This window comes from Argentina silus (genome assembly GCF_951799395.1).
Source record: "Argentina silus genome assembly, chromosome: 12".
Classification (NCBI taxonomy): domain Eukaryota; kingdom Metazoa; phylum Chordata; class Actinopteri; order Argentiniformes; family Argentinidae; genus Argentina; species Argentina silus.
The window spans coordinates 19,866,724-19,880,581 of record NC_139666.1 but is presented as its reverse complement, the minus strand read 5'-3'; the positions used below and the strand labels follow the sequence as shown (position 1 = coordinate 19,880,581).

The window sequence follows — 13,858 nt, the reverse complement described above, 5'->3', positions numbered from 1 at the left end:
GACACAGACACACAGAGACACAGACACACAGAGACACAGAGACACAGACACACAGAGACACAGAGACACAGACACACAGAGACACAGAGACACAGACACACAGAGACACAGACACACAGACTAACAGACACACAGAGACACAGACACACAGAGACACAGACACACAGACTAACAGACACACAGAGACACAGACACACAGAGACACAGAGACACAGACTAACAGACACACAGACACACAGACTAACAGACACACAGAGACACAGACTAACAGACACACAGACACACAGACACACAGACACACAGACCAACAGACACACAGACTAACAGACACACAGACACACAGACTAACAGACACACAGACACACAGACTAACAGACACAGACACACAGACATACAGACATGGAGACAGGCACAGACACATAGACAGACAGTCAGACAGACAGACAGAGACAGACAGACAGACAGACAGACAAACAAAAACGAAACACATACGCACAGACACTCAGAAATAAAGCAGCCCAAACACTTAGGTCATAGGAATTCAACCGACTCTTAGGTACATTTCATATAGTGCATCTGTATTTCACAAATGTTTTCTTTTTGGAGTGGGACAGGATATGGAGACCGTGTTTTCCACTCCCCAGTGTGTTCTCTGCCAGCGATGCCAGAGAGTCAGAGCGCTGGAGAGGAGGAACCGGGGCCTGGAAAGCTCTGCTGGTGTGCATGTCTAATGCATCCCAGTCTGGGAATAATGCCAGTCTGCTGTTTCTACACAGTGGGGTTATCACACACACACACACACACACACACACACACACACACACACACACAGGCACGCACACACACACAGGCACGCACACACACACAGGCACGCACACCACACACAGGCACGCACATACACACACAAGCATGCAAGCAAGCACACACACTCACACAGTCACGGACACACACACACACGGACACACACGGACACACACAGATACACACAAGAGAGCAAGACCAAGAGAGAGATAAAGAGAGAGAGAGGGAGAGAGAAAGAGGTAGAGATGTAGAGAAGAAGAGAGGTAGAGAAAGGGAGGGGTAGAGAGAGAGAGAGAGAGAGAGAAAGGTAGAGAGAGAGAGAGGTAGAGAGAGAGAGAGAGAGAAAGGTAGAGAGAGAGAGGGGTAGAGAGAGAGAGAGGTAGAGAGAGTGAGAGAGAGAGAGAAAGAGTGAGAGAGAGAGAGAGGTAGAGAGAGAGAGAAAGAGTGAGACTGAGACTGAGAGAGAGAGAGAGAGAGAGAGAGAGAGAGAGAGAGAGAGAGAGAGAAAGAGAAAATCTGTACACAGCTTTGCTCTGTCACTGATCTGCACTAGCATGCACAAACATGTCCAAATAACCATGGCCTGCTTGTCAAAAGTCACAAATATGCAGGGCTAGTCTCGGGAATCTCGCTTCAAAGTGGATGTGAAACTGTGTTTACAACTTGATTCTCTATTTCTCTCTTAAGTCTAACTTCACTAATATTTCCCTTGACACTATATTTGTCATCAAAACATAGAATCCCCAAACCTGACTTCCCCCTGCCTCTGCTGTCACTCAGCGGAGGCTGGGAGGAGGTTGAAATCGGAGGACGGGCTCCTTATAGTGCATCGAACGGAATGAGGAATGGTATCAATCACATACGGTGTCATTCCGTTTGATGCATTTACAAGAAGCCCGTCCTCCGATTTCAACCTCCACCCAGCCTCCACTGAATGACTGTGATTCTCCTGGTCACATGTACGCACACAATCAACCTCTCTCAGCCTCTGTCCCTTTCTGAAAACATAAAGTATGACAGTAATATAAAGCTCTGGGAGATTACCTCTCTGTGTTATTTTTAGAGTGTTCCCAAATAGCAATAACAACAGGCCGCTTCAATAATTTAATACCGGCTGTCCTGTTGGGCTGTTGTGGCGTTCCTGAAGTCCCTCTGGCATTTCTCTCTGACTCTCTTGTTTACTGTTCCTCGTCTGAAAGCATGTCATTCTCTCCCTTCTCCGTCTGCTGGTCGAGAACAGTGGACATTAGGAGGACTTCTCCTGTCAGTGTCAGAGTAGAAGTTTGGGGGGGGGGGGTTCTTTGACATTCTTAGATGTCATTGTGGAGGCAGTTTGGGTGGTGGTGGGGGGCTGAAATATTGCATTGTTACAATGTTATGATTTAATGATGTTTGTTATTGTCACAAACATAACCTTGCTCGTGGGTGCAAGCACGCACGCACGCACGTACGCACGCACGCACACAGACACAGACACAGACACAGACACAGACACACACACACACACACACACACACACACACACACACACACACACACACACACACACAGAGTTGGTACGGGGGGTTGATAAGCTTATCACTTCTGATTTAGTAGAGAGTGGAATAATCTCTGCCAGAGGCTCATGGGTAAAAAGGCAATCATTTACATAACTATCATCACCTTACTGTCCTCCACTACAATCATCATCAGGACTCTCACACCAGAGCACACGCACACACACACACACACACACACACACACACACTCACACTCACTCACACTCACACACACACACACACACACACACATACACTCACACACACACACTTAACAGACAGAGGACTGGGAGCTAACAAGGGCCTCTGAGGAAAAGAGAAACATTAAGCACAAGCAATCGGAGAGTGGTCCTCTTCAATATTTAATCAAGATACATTTCAAAATCAAATCCAAATGTGTAATTATGACAACTGGGGATTGAGCATGGTTGTGTGTGTGTGTGTGTGTGTGTGTGTGTGTGTGTGTGCGTGCGTGTGTGTGATTGTGCATGGTTGTGTGTGTGTGATTGTGCATGGTTGTGTGTGTGTGTGTGATTGTGCATGGTTGTGTGTGTGTGTGTGTGTGTGTGATTGTGCATGGTTGTGTGTGTGTGTGTGATTGTGCATGGCTGTGTGTGTGTGTGTGTGTGTGTGTGTGTGTGTGCATAGGTACATGTGCATATGTGTCAATGAATTAATTGTGGACATATCATATCTCTCCCCCCCTTTCTGCACAGACTTATCACCTGACACACTGTTGATTGAATGTACAGCAGACAGATGATGTCGTGTACCTCACTGTGTTGGGCAGCATCAGAGTGAAAAGACAGAGAGATATGGATAGCCAAGGTTCGTCTAAATGGGATTCAAAATGAGGATTAACTCAAGGGTACAGCAGCCTAGTACACAGCATTGGGATTTTGCATAATACATTGTGTGGTTGTGTGTGTGTGTGTGTATGTGTGTGTGTGTGTGTGTGCGCAGGGTTGTATGTGTGTGCATGTGCATGTTTGTCTGTGCGTGTGCATGCAGGGTTGTGTGTGTGCATGTGCATGTTTATGTGTGTGTGTGTGTGTGTGTGCGTGCAGGGTTGTGTGTGTGTGCATGTGCATGTTTGTGTGTGTGCATGCAGGGTTGTGTGTGTGTGTGTGTGCATGCAGGGTTGTGTGTGTGTGTGCGTGCAGGGTTGTGTGTGTGTGCGTGCAGGGTTGTGTGTGTGTGCGTGCAGGGTTGTGCGTGCGTGAAGGGTTGTGTGTGTGTGCGCATCCGTACGTGTGTGTCAATTAATTAATTATGGAAATATCATATCTTTCTCTCTCTGCACATCTTACTGTCAGACTTATCACCTGACACACTGTTGAATGAATGTACAGCAGACAGATGATGTCGTGTACCTCACTGTGTTGGGCAGCATCAGAGTGAAAAGACAGAGAGATATGGATAGCCAAGGTTTGTCTAAATGGGATTCAAAATGAGGATTAACTCAAGGGTACAGCAGCCTAGTACACAGCATTGGGATTTTGCATAATACATTGTGTGTGTGTGTGTGTGTGTGTGTGTGTATGTACGTGTGACTCATGATCCACGTACAAACTCAATGTGTATCGACCTATTGCACAGTATCCACGCCAATGTTTGCTGTCTTTAAAGGCTGTTTTCATGTCAAAGCTGAGGTATATCATCAAACTCTACTATAATAGCCCACTTGGCCATGTTTTCCGTCTTGTGAGGGCATTTATGTTTCCCCTCTCCCCCTGTCCGACAGTAACATTCTCACTGGCACACAGACCTGACCTAGAATTGCTACTTAGAATTCGGGCTAAACCAACACGCTGGAACTGGCGGGGGAGACGGCAGGAAATCTTGGCTGGAATGGATGTAATGTAGTAGGACCGCTGGAAGCTCAGGCGAAAGGGGGGAGGCATATTTCTCTTTTATAACGTTGGTCGGATAATGTTGCTATTTGATCACTACCATTACAGAACGTATTCTACAGAACAAAGCAGGCCCCGAGGAAATATTTTCGGTGAGTTTTCGGGGAAAGTGCCTTGGTGCCGCTCACCTCCTGGCAACGGTACACGCGGGTCCTCCTCCCGGGGACATCTTACTCCGGTATCCGCTCTTCTCTACCTCTGTCCCCGAAGGCTAGCTACAAACCCATCGTGCCCGGTTTGACAGACGACGAACCCGTTTCGTGACGGTAACGGTGATTTTTTTTTCTCTCTCTCCGGTCATTTCGGTGGATTACTCCTCAAAACGTTATCGGGACGTCGTATAATGTGCGGAGGAATACGGGTATTTACCCCGATAATACCGGAGAGGACCCGCTCGTGCTTCGCGAAAATGAAAATGGGATACAATGCTGCATGCATATGTGCTACATTCTTTAACATTATCTGGCCGTGAGTGGGCCTATTGTTTTGATAAGAAACACATGTAGCACGTATATGATTTATAAAGGCGTCGTAGGCTAGCCTAAACGGGCCTACGGAGTGTAAGCAAGCCTACTAAATGTGTTGTGGTAGCCATCAAGCGAATTTGGGTGACGATTTAATTGCTACATTGTTACTGTAGGCCACTGAAGTTGAATATTGTAGCGCCGTGGGAGTGGCTACATTTTTCATCAGACAAAGCTTAAAATGTATCCTATTAATTGTTGTCTGTATGCGCTGGGCCAACACCGCTGTGCTTAGCCGCAGCCGACGTGAGAACCCCCCTCTCAGGGAGGACTTTGTTTGCGCTGGTTGGGGCTCCATGAACGCAACTGTGCTCAAGTCTTCCCTTCCCCCCAAGCCCTGGCGAAACAGGAACAACTTCTTTTTTAGGAGAAAAAAGTTCCTGAAGTTTGAAGCGCCATGGAATACTGAGGCCGCCAAGTGAGGCGCTGAGATTTCAGTGTGGGGTGGGGGGGGCGTGAGGGGGGGGGCATATTTCGTGGTCTTTTGTTTATTTGGAGGGTTTTGCTTGACGGGTTTGTAAATGTTTTAGGACTATTTTTTTTTTTTTTTTGGATTTTGTAGTTAGTTGTGGCGCTTCAGTTCTGTGGTGGAGTTGTGAGTATTGTTTGGACGCCAGATATGCAGCCTAACCCAAGGCCAGATATACGATTTAGTGGCATTGAATCATTGTGTATGAGACTGAAGGTATGCATGGAGGTCTTGAAAAAAAACATTACAAACCCGTGTAGTTTGATAAGGGGTTGCATATGGACCTGATTTAACCTAAAATAGGAGGGACCTTGGAATTGGAGTTAACAAAGATAAATCTGTTTATTCCATTCGGGACAGCTTTTTGGCCCATACGGGCCTCCATATGGGTGTTACTCAATGAAATCAACTGATTTATTTTTACTCACCTCAGTGCCTAGAGTGAACACCTTGTTTCTATCATGTATGAAAATATTGAATTGAATCTGTCTTGGCTGTTAGGGATTTATGCTGTTCTTAGTCTGTAAGAGTCCACACACCTGGTTAACTAGGAAGGTATAGGCTATGACAAATTAGGATCAATGAGGTAGCCAGTTATATTTCCTGATATAATTATATACAGGGTTATTGATTTTGGGTATGGTATAACTGACTCAATGCTCCCAACAACCCATGTTTAGTTTTCCAATTATGTTTTTAATTATTTCAATTCAGTTTCAAGCCAATTAGGAGCTGTATCTGAATGCTTGTCAAAACATTAGCATCCTGTTTCATTAGTCTAGTATTCTGGTCCAATCTTTGACTGAATAGAAGTCAAAGATTAAAACCAAAGTACACTGCAGTCTTGAAGGATTTTAGTTGTGCTCCTGCTCTACAGGATCTACAGGATGGATGCGTGCCTGCGTGTGTGTGTGTGTGTGTTGCATGTTGTGTGTCATCATACGCCAGCGAGGGTTGACACAACTTCCCCTGCTTCTGCTTGCCAGTGTATCACATCATGAGCAAAGGTCTCTCCCTCTCTTTCAGGTGTGTGTGGCTATTGCCTGTAGGGTGTCGTGAGTGGTTGTGAGTGGATCTAGTCCTGCTTACCTCCAGCCTCTCTGGCCAACGAGGAGTCTGAGTGCAAACGTCAGTGCTGCCCTGGGGACCTAAGGGCTGGTTCTCCACATGAGGCCCTGCTGAGAGGGCTAGGGGCCTTCTGAGGTAACATACACACACACACACCCTCTCTTTCACTCACACAGAAACACACACACACACACACACACACACATCCTCTCTTTCACTCACACAGAAACACACACACACACACACACCCTCTCTTTCATTATCTTCCTCTCATCCCTACCTTTCTTCAATTCTTCATTGCATTTCTCCTTCCCCATCTCTCTCTTTCTATCCTTAAGTGTACTTTCACTGTCTCAGCTTTGTATTTGTCTTTCATTTTCTTTATCTCCTTCAAAACAGCTTTCTGTGAATTTCTGTCTGTGTAAAGCCGTTGAACTGCGGTTATATTGTAGAATATTGTCACAAGAACCTAGATCTCGAAAGACAAAACAAAATGACTGTTATCATAACTTGATTAGCTATGCCTGCTTATGCTTAGATATGCCTATTGAACTAGCTGTTATGGTAGAGCAATCTGGGATGCATTGCTTTGGCCTGTCAGTGCTGTGTTTGGGCTGTTTCTCTGATCTGTACACAGTGAGGACGCAGGGAGGGTCAGGGCATTCTGCCTGAGAAAACCATCCACGCTGTTTATTTATCTGCTATCTAATCCAGAGAGCGTTAACCAAAAACCACAGTGAGGGAGAGGACAGAGGGAAATAGATTATTGATGCAAAGCCATGGACGGATTTTCTCCTCAACAAATTGGCTTCTCATGTTCTATCATTTGTTTGCTTTGTGGCTTTTCAAATTAAAATCTTGGGCTGAAGCTGTTTATGATATGGTGAGATGAGTCACAGGAGAGGTGTGTGTGTGAATGTTTGTACTGGTTTCTGTCAATGTACAGTACCTCAGCATTAATGTTGTCTCAGGGGAAGCCAATTCACACACCTGTTCATGTGAATCCTATTTCATTACACATGCACACACACACAGGTAGGGTTGGGTACCAAGAACTGGTTCTTTGTTAGTTTCGGTTCAGTCGGTTCTGGACATTTTGGAACCGGTACATGTCACAACTTCTGATACCCATTTCTGCTACTTAGTGTCTAAACACTGTTATTATGAGTTGTTTTTCCAAATAAGAATCCATTGTTTTGCCTGTTTAATGAAATCAAATACTAGCCTTTCTCTTTCCCTAAGGCGGTCCCTTGCTTGCTCTGCTGCTGCTGCGGCTGTAAGCTCATGCGAAGATAGCAACAAGGGTTGGCCGATATCAATGTTTTCTTATTGACTATCTCTTTTAAAAATATCACAATGTACGATTTTACCGTTTATATGAAGTATAGTGGAGCAAAAATAACTGAGCTACAGTGAGTGTCTGGCTGGTGTTGTAAATAGTCTGTGAAACAAAGAGACATGTTCTAACTGTTAAATGACTTTTGCCAAGCCAAGCAAAAACATTGGGTTTCTTTCACATTGTCTGTAAGAGAACAATATCACAATGTGCTCCAAACATTACAATAACATTGTAGTGCAGCCCAAACCGAGTGGCAATACCTTGAATATGATGAATATGTAGTATCTAATCTAAGTATCTAATCGACCACGGTATCTTGGACTGTCTGCGTACGGGGGGTAGTACAGATTAACCAGATGCAGGTCGCACCAGTCTCTCTCATTGACCCCCCCCCCCTTCTGCTGATAGCCAGACTAAGAAGGGCAGCTCTTCATCAGGTGTTAGCTAGTCGCTAGCTACAGCTCCTTTTTAAACCCTGACAGTCAATCATAAAATGAGAAGATGCTACTTGTTTTACTTCTACTCCAGTGGAGGCTGGGGGAGGTAAAAATATGCATTACAATGAGCCCGTCCTCCCGATTTCTACCTCCACCAGCCTCCCCTGTTCTAGTCGTACTGCTCATGCCCTCATAGGCTTTTGTTTGTTAAATGATTTAAAGGCCTAGCTCTCTCAATGCATCTTCACAAACAGTTTAGTATTTTTTTTGCTCTTTTATATTAATTGGGAACCGGCGTTTACAACACAACCGTTATGGAACCGAATCGTTATAAGAAGAACCAGAATTTGTATGGATGACGTGTAGATCATATCCTAAACCCTGGGTACAGGACACATGCAAACCACACACGAGAAACCTGTCTTTTCAGACCTGGGGAGTGACTCACTAGAGAAACACTCAGGCACTTGGGGTGAGGCCGTGTCATGTCTGTTGAAGATAAGATTCCATTTAATTTAACCTTCACAATCCCATCAAACTTAGCTCTTCCTGCTGACGAACATTGCCTATGCTCCCTGAGTCCTATACGAGGAGCGTATACCCTGTTGAAACTATCATGTTTTAGAGTGCTTCAAAGCTGCCGGTCCGTTGGGGTTTCCTGTCTCTGTGTGTTTGTGTCTGTGTGTGTGTTTGTGTGTGTTGTGCGCGTGCATCTGTCTGTGTCTGCATGCATGTGTGTCTGTATGTGTGTGTGTGTGTGCGTGCGGGCGGGCTGTCCTCAGGGACGTGTGGGTGGGGTCAGGCTGTACCTGTCACTCAGCCTCCCCGCTGCAGTGTGTTGATTGACAGCTGGGAGCGTCGACTGCTCCTGCTGACCTTAGGTGGGTAGTCTGAGACAGGACCACGCTCCTCTCTATCTCCCCCCCCCCCCCCCCCCCCCCCCCCTTCCACACCGCCCTTGACAAAAAAACCCAGGTCCGCAGTCCCAATCTCCGGCCTTCTCCCCCAAGTGTGCACTCATCCACACCCCCCCCCCTCATACCTTTTAAAAGCTTTGCAATGGATTTTGTAGCCTAGGCTAGAGGCATGATTCCACCATGTTTGTTACACCGGTCTGTTCCATTTAGATCCATGGAGGGGTGGGGTGGGGGGGGGGGGGGGGTGAACAAGTGCACATTTGGTAGTGAGTCAGACAGCAGGGTGTTCACTGCTAGATGACCATGTCAGAGCAGATGAAACTGGGCTTTTAAAAAAAAAAATATCAGAGCTTATGCGCAAGTAAATGAGCTGTATTCATCATCCCGGGTTTAGGGTTGAGGTGAGGGTAGAGTTAGGGGTTAAAGAGAGAACCTCCAGCATTGTCAGAAAGTGACGAGTCAGTTCCAGCTCTCAGGTTAGAGCGTCAGAATGGCTCCGGAGCGTCCAGACAGCTCTCGAACTCTGGGCACCTTCCTAGATCCAGACTGTCCACGGTTGCTCCAGATACTCAGTATAGGCTTTAGTCTCAGTGAAACTCAGTCTTCCAACCCATTAAGTGGGCAGGTCTCACCACTGGTGTGTTTGTACAGTTTGTGTGTGTGTTTGTATAGTTTGTGTGTGTGTGTGTTTCTTTTTTTTCTTTCTGCCTGCCTGTTTAATTGGGCAGGTTTTCGCCAGTGTGTTTAAAATTCCATGGGAATGACACAGCAGGGTAAACTGGGGTAGTTCAGGGACACGCTCTGGCTCATGTTCTCTCCAAAGTACTAATTTGGCCCCCCGGTAGGAGAGAGAAGGAGGTGTGTGTGTGTGTGGGTGTTCCATTAGTTTCTCTTAATGTCATCATCATAGATAAGAACGACTCTCACACACACACACACACACACACACACACAGTTACCTCTAGACATTTTTTTTGGTGTCCCAAGTTTTGGTCAGTATGTTTTATTTAAAGACACGTGCGTCACTGCATGTGCCACAGACCTAACTTGGAGACAACCCGGGGCGGGGGGGGGGGGGTGTGCGTGTACGTGTGTGTGTGTGTTTATGTAAGACGCCCATGTATGTGTTTGCCGTAGGCAGGAAACACACTGCCGTCACCACTGTCACCCTGAGCTCAGCTATGCTGGCTGTGACTGTCCCCCAAGCTCTCATTCCTCCCCAATCACTAATCAATGAACCAGTCATTACCGCCCGCTCCCTCTGCTCACCAGAAACAGCCAGATCATGTCAAAGGTCTCGGTGGCTGTAGTGCGTGGCATAGAAAAGAGACCGTATAGATTTGACATTACCATAGAAACCGCAACACGGATCATGTTAATGTCCCGATGATCTCCAAGGTAACGCGAGCGGTTGGGAGCGATGGGTTGGAGCCGGTGAATACGGCACATTGTTTTGGTATAAAACAAAATGGTGGCGCTTGTGTTTGTTTGTCTGTCTGGGTCCCTGAGGATTGTTTTGGGGCCAGAGAAAAGCGTGCGCTCTCTCTCTCGCCCCTCTGCTCGCCCTCGCCCTCGCCCTCATCTCCACAGGCAACAGGGCCTCCGAAGGGTCGGACCGTTGGGGTTTCCCACAATGCTTTTAGCCACGGGGAGACGTCCTCACAGCATGAGCAAGGGAGGAATGTGGACGGAGTGTGGGAGCAACCAGAGGGATGGAGGGAGGGAGGGAGGGAGGGAGGGAGAGAGTCACGGACGAAAGAACAGGGGAGAGGGAGGGGGGGGGAGGCGGCAGCGGCGGCGAGGGAGGGAGAGGAGCCTGTGTTGAAAGCACTGGAGTTTCAGTTGGGAGTCATTGTGTTAAGATTCTATCGACCTGTGTTATGCAGAGAGAAACAAAGAATCTCATGTGTAGGGGTCAAACCTCAGTCTGCCGCTCTTGAGTTCTTCAAGTGTGTGAGTGCGCGCGCTCTCTATACCATACAGACACAAGTGTCTCTGTGAGGGGTATGGAGGGAGGGAGGGAGAGCGAGAGAGACTGTGTGTGTGTGTGAGGGGGAGAGAAGGGGGGAGATTGAGCGTGTGTGCGCTGCTGAAGTGTGTGTGTGTGTGTGTGAGAGACAGACATCAGAGAAGCACAGAGCTGCTGAGTGCCAGTCCTGCTGCCAGCGTTGGCCACCACGCAATGGCACTGTGCCCGGGCTATGCCAGCAGATGTGCCACTAGTGACTCAGCTGTGTGTCTGTGGGTGGGTGTGGGAGAAAGATAAAGATAGTGTGTGTGTGTGTGTGTGTGTGTGACTCATGTAATACCTTCCCTCTCTCTCTCTCCTGCAGGTTTTGGGGTCTCATCAGCCTTTCCCTTCACCAGAGCTGTGATGGCCAGGTCTAGATCATGACAGTGATGGACATGGTGAGTGCCGTCCGTCACCCTGACATGACGTAACCTGACGTAACCTGACGTAGCACAGATGTCACCTCGTGGAGGGGCTGTGTACGGAACAGTGTGGCTGTGGCGGGGAGTCAGACGGGAGCAAAAAAACAACATCTGGGATAAGAAGAGGGGGTACTCTTTTGGGGGGCGGAAGAGAGGGAGAGAGCAGATGGGGGGGGGGGGGGGTGGGGGTGGCGGAGACCATTACAGGACCACCGACGCCTGTTTAGAATTAATTAGATACGAGTAGATATAGTAGAAATGATGAGAGAGAGAGAGAGAGAGAGAGAGAGAGGGAGGGAAAGAGAGGAACATGGAGAGAGACGGAAAGATTCAAAAGGTGTGTGCTGTTATGGCAGTAATGAGAGATCTAGGGAATGCGGAACAGTTTAAAAGTTCATGGTGAATATTTCACATGGCTTGCATTCAGGAGGAACAAGTGCGTAGTCATAGCTGTGTGTGTGTGTGTGTGCGTGCGTGCGTGTGCGTGTCAGACACCTCATCGGTGGCGTCACAGCTCTATCTTTAGCAGTGAACTCTGCGTTCCGAGCGTACTCTGCATGCTGTGTGTGTGTGTCAGGAGGAAACGTATCTACAGGGCGTGGCGTGTGTGCGTGCGTGTGTGCGTGCGTGCGTGTGTGCGTGCGTGTGTCTGGCACCACACTCAGGATATCACCTGAACAGGTGAGCACACAGGTGGCAGCTGTCAGCCAATCATAGCACAGATAGATAAAGGGAAGCCTCTTGTTTAGACCGTCGTGTGTTTGTGTCTGTGTGTGTGTGTGTGTGTGTGTGTGTGTGTGTGTGTGTGTGTGTGTGTGTGTGTGTGTGTGTGTGTGTGTGTGTGTGTGTGTGTGTGTGTGTGTGTGTGTGTGTGTGTGTGGGGGGTGTCTTGTCTCTGGTCCCTTTAGTCGTTTGTCCTGACTGACTACAATCAAAGATATCTTGTCATTACTGCCTGGTTGTTGATGGACTTGTCACTGTTGTGTCAGACGTGTCAGTGATGTTGTCATGGTTGGTATGGGGCAGAGGGAGGCAGGTGTGTGTGTGTGCGTGCACGTGTGTGTGCATGTGAGGCTGAGCTTTTCTGTTGACTTTGGAATGTGTAGTGCTGGTTGGCGCATGATATCAAATTGTGTGTGTGTGTGTGTGCGCGCGCAAGGATATGCAAACATGTTTCTTTCTAATGCGTGACGGTGCATGCATAGTGTGTGTATGGTGCCTTGCCAGTGGCTTTCTGGGCTCAATGGTGAGTGTTTGTGTCAGTGGCCGGAAGCCATTGTCTGGAAGAAATGAGAAGGGAGGGGGGGGGGGGGTGGGGAAGGAGAATTTCAGAGCGTAGGCCTAAACAAATATTGGGGAAAACAGAGCGAGAAAGAGAGACAGAAGGAGAGGGATAGAGACAGAAGGAGAGCGAGAGAGCGAAAAGGAGAGTGAGAGAGAGGGAGAGGGAGAGCGACTCGCTGCTCTGTTGTGGCTGAGCTGCAAAATAGGATTTGCATAAATAAGGCTGAAACATCAGCAGGCCTTTTACAGCCAGCAGGGCTAAGAGAGACTGTGTGTGTGCGTGCATGCGTGCGTGCGCACGCGCATGTGTGTGCGCGCGCATGCTGGTAGGAGTCTGCGTGTGTGTGCATGTGTGTGTTGGTAGGCTAAGGGTTCTTGATTCCAGACCCCTGAAAGTCTTCTACACCTTACCCTGTGTGCGTGTGTGCGTGTGTGCGTGTGTGTGTGCGTGTGTGCGTGGGGGGGGGGGTCCGGGGTTTGTTTATGTAAGAATGAGAAGAGCGAGACAAAATGGGTGCTCCAATCTACTGCCACGCACCGTCTACAAACCCAGATATAATTGAGTTGAACTATTTTCTGCCCCCTTTTCATGTGTAAATCAGTGTTGATATCACAGAGGAAATATGCGCTTTTAGTGGCTCATTATGTGGTTTTCCTATGAACGTGTTTATGACGGACAGTGCAAGTTGTTTAATACAGGTAGAAAGGAGAGGAACCTCTCTGATTGTGTGTGTGTGTGTGTGTGGCTGCTGCTGCTGTGTGTGCGTTCCCTCTGACAGCCATGTCAGCAAGCTCCCTAATTAGTGTCTCGTTAGCGTGTGATTGGAGGGAGAGGGTGATTGACAGGTCCTGCTGTGTGTGTGTGTGTGTGTGCGTGTGCGTGCGCGCACACGTTTCTAGTGAGAGACACATGAAACTGCGCCAGGCTATAGGCTAGGCTGGGCTAAGTGAAGTGTAAATACTCTTGGCTCAGCACAACGCTGCAAAGGACTGAATAGGTTTCCACCAGCATACACTTTGTGTGTGTGTGTGTGTGTGTGTGTGTGTGTGTGTGTGTGTGTGTGTGGAGAGATCAGCTGCTGCGACAGGCCATCGTTATGCCAGTGCAGTGCAGGAGAGCTATCTCTGAAGTGCA

The 13,858-nt window shown here is 47.8% G+C and overlaps 1 protein-coding gene across 2 annotated transcripts in view; it reads left to right on the top strand.

The window, feature by feature from the left end:
* Positions 1-4,221: 4,221 nt before the first annotated feature.
* bcl9 (BCL9 transcription coactivator) overlaps positions 4,222-13,858 on the top strand; it is a 22,470-nt gene continuing 12,833 nt past the window's right edge. The window contains exons 1-3 of one of the 2 annotated variants that reach the window (XM_083682467.1): positions 4,222-4,344; positions 6,272-6,448; positions 11,340-11,415. The gene's annotated coding sequence lies outside the window, so the exon portion shown is untranslated. Of the gene's footprint in view, positions 4,345-5,349; positions 6,449-11,339; positions 11,416-13,858 lie in introns of those variants that run through there. The other variant, XM_083682468.1, reaches the window with a different exon arrangement.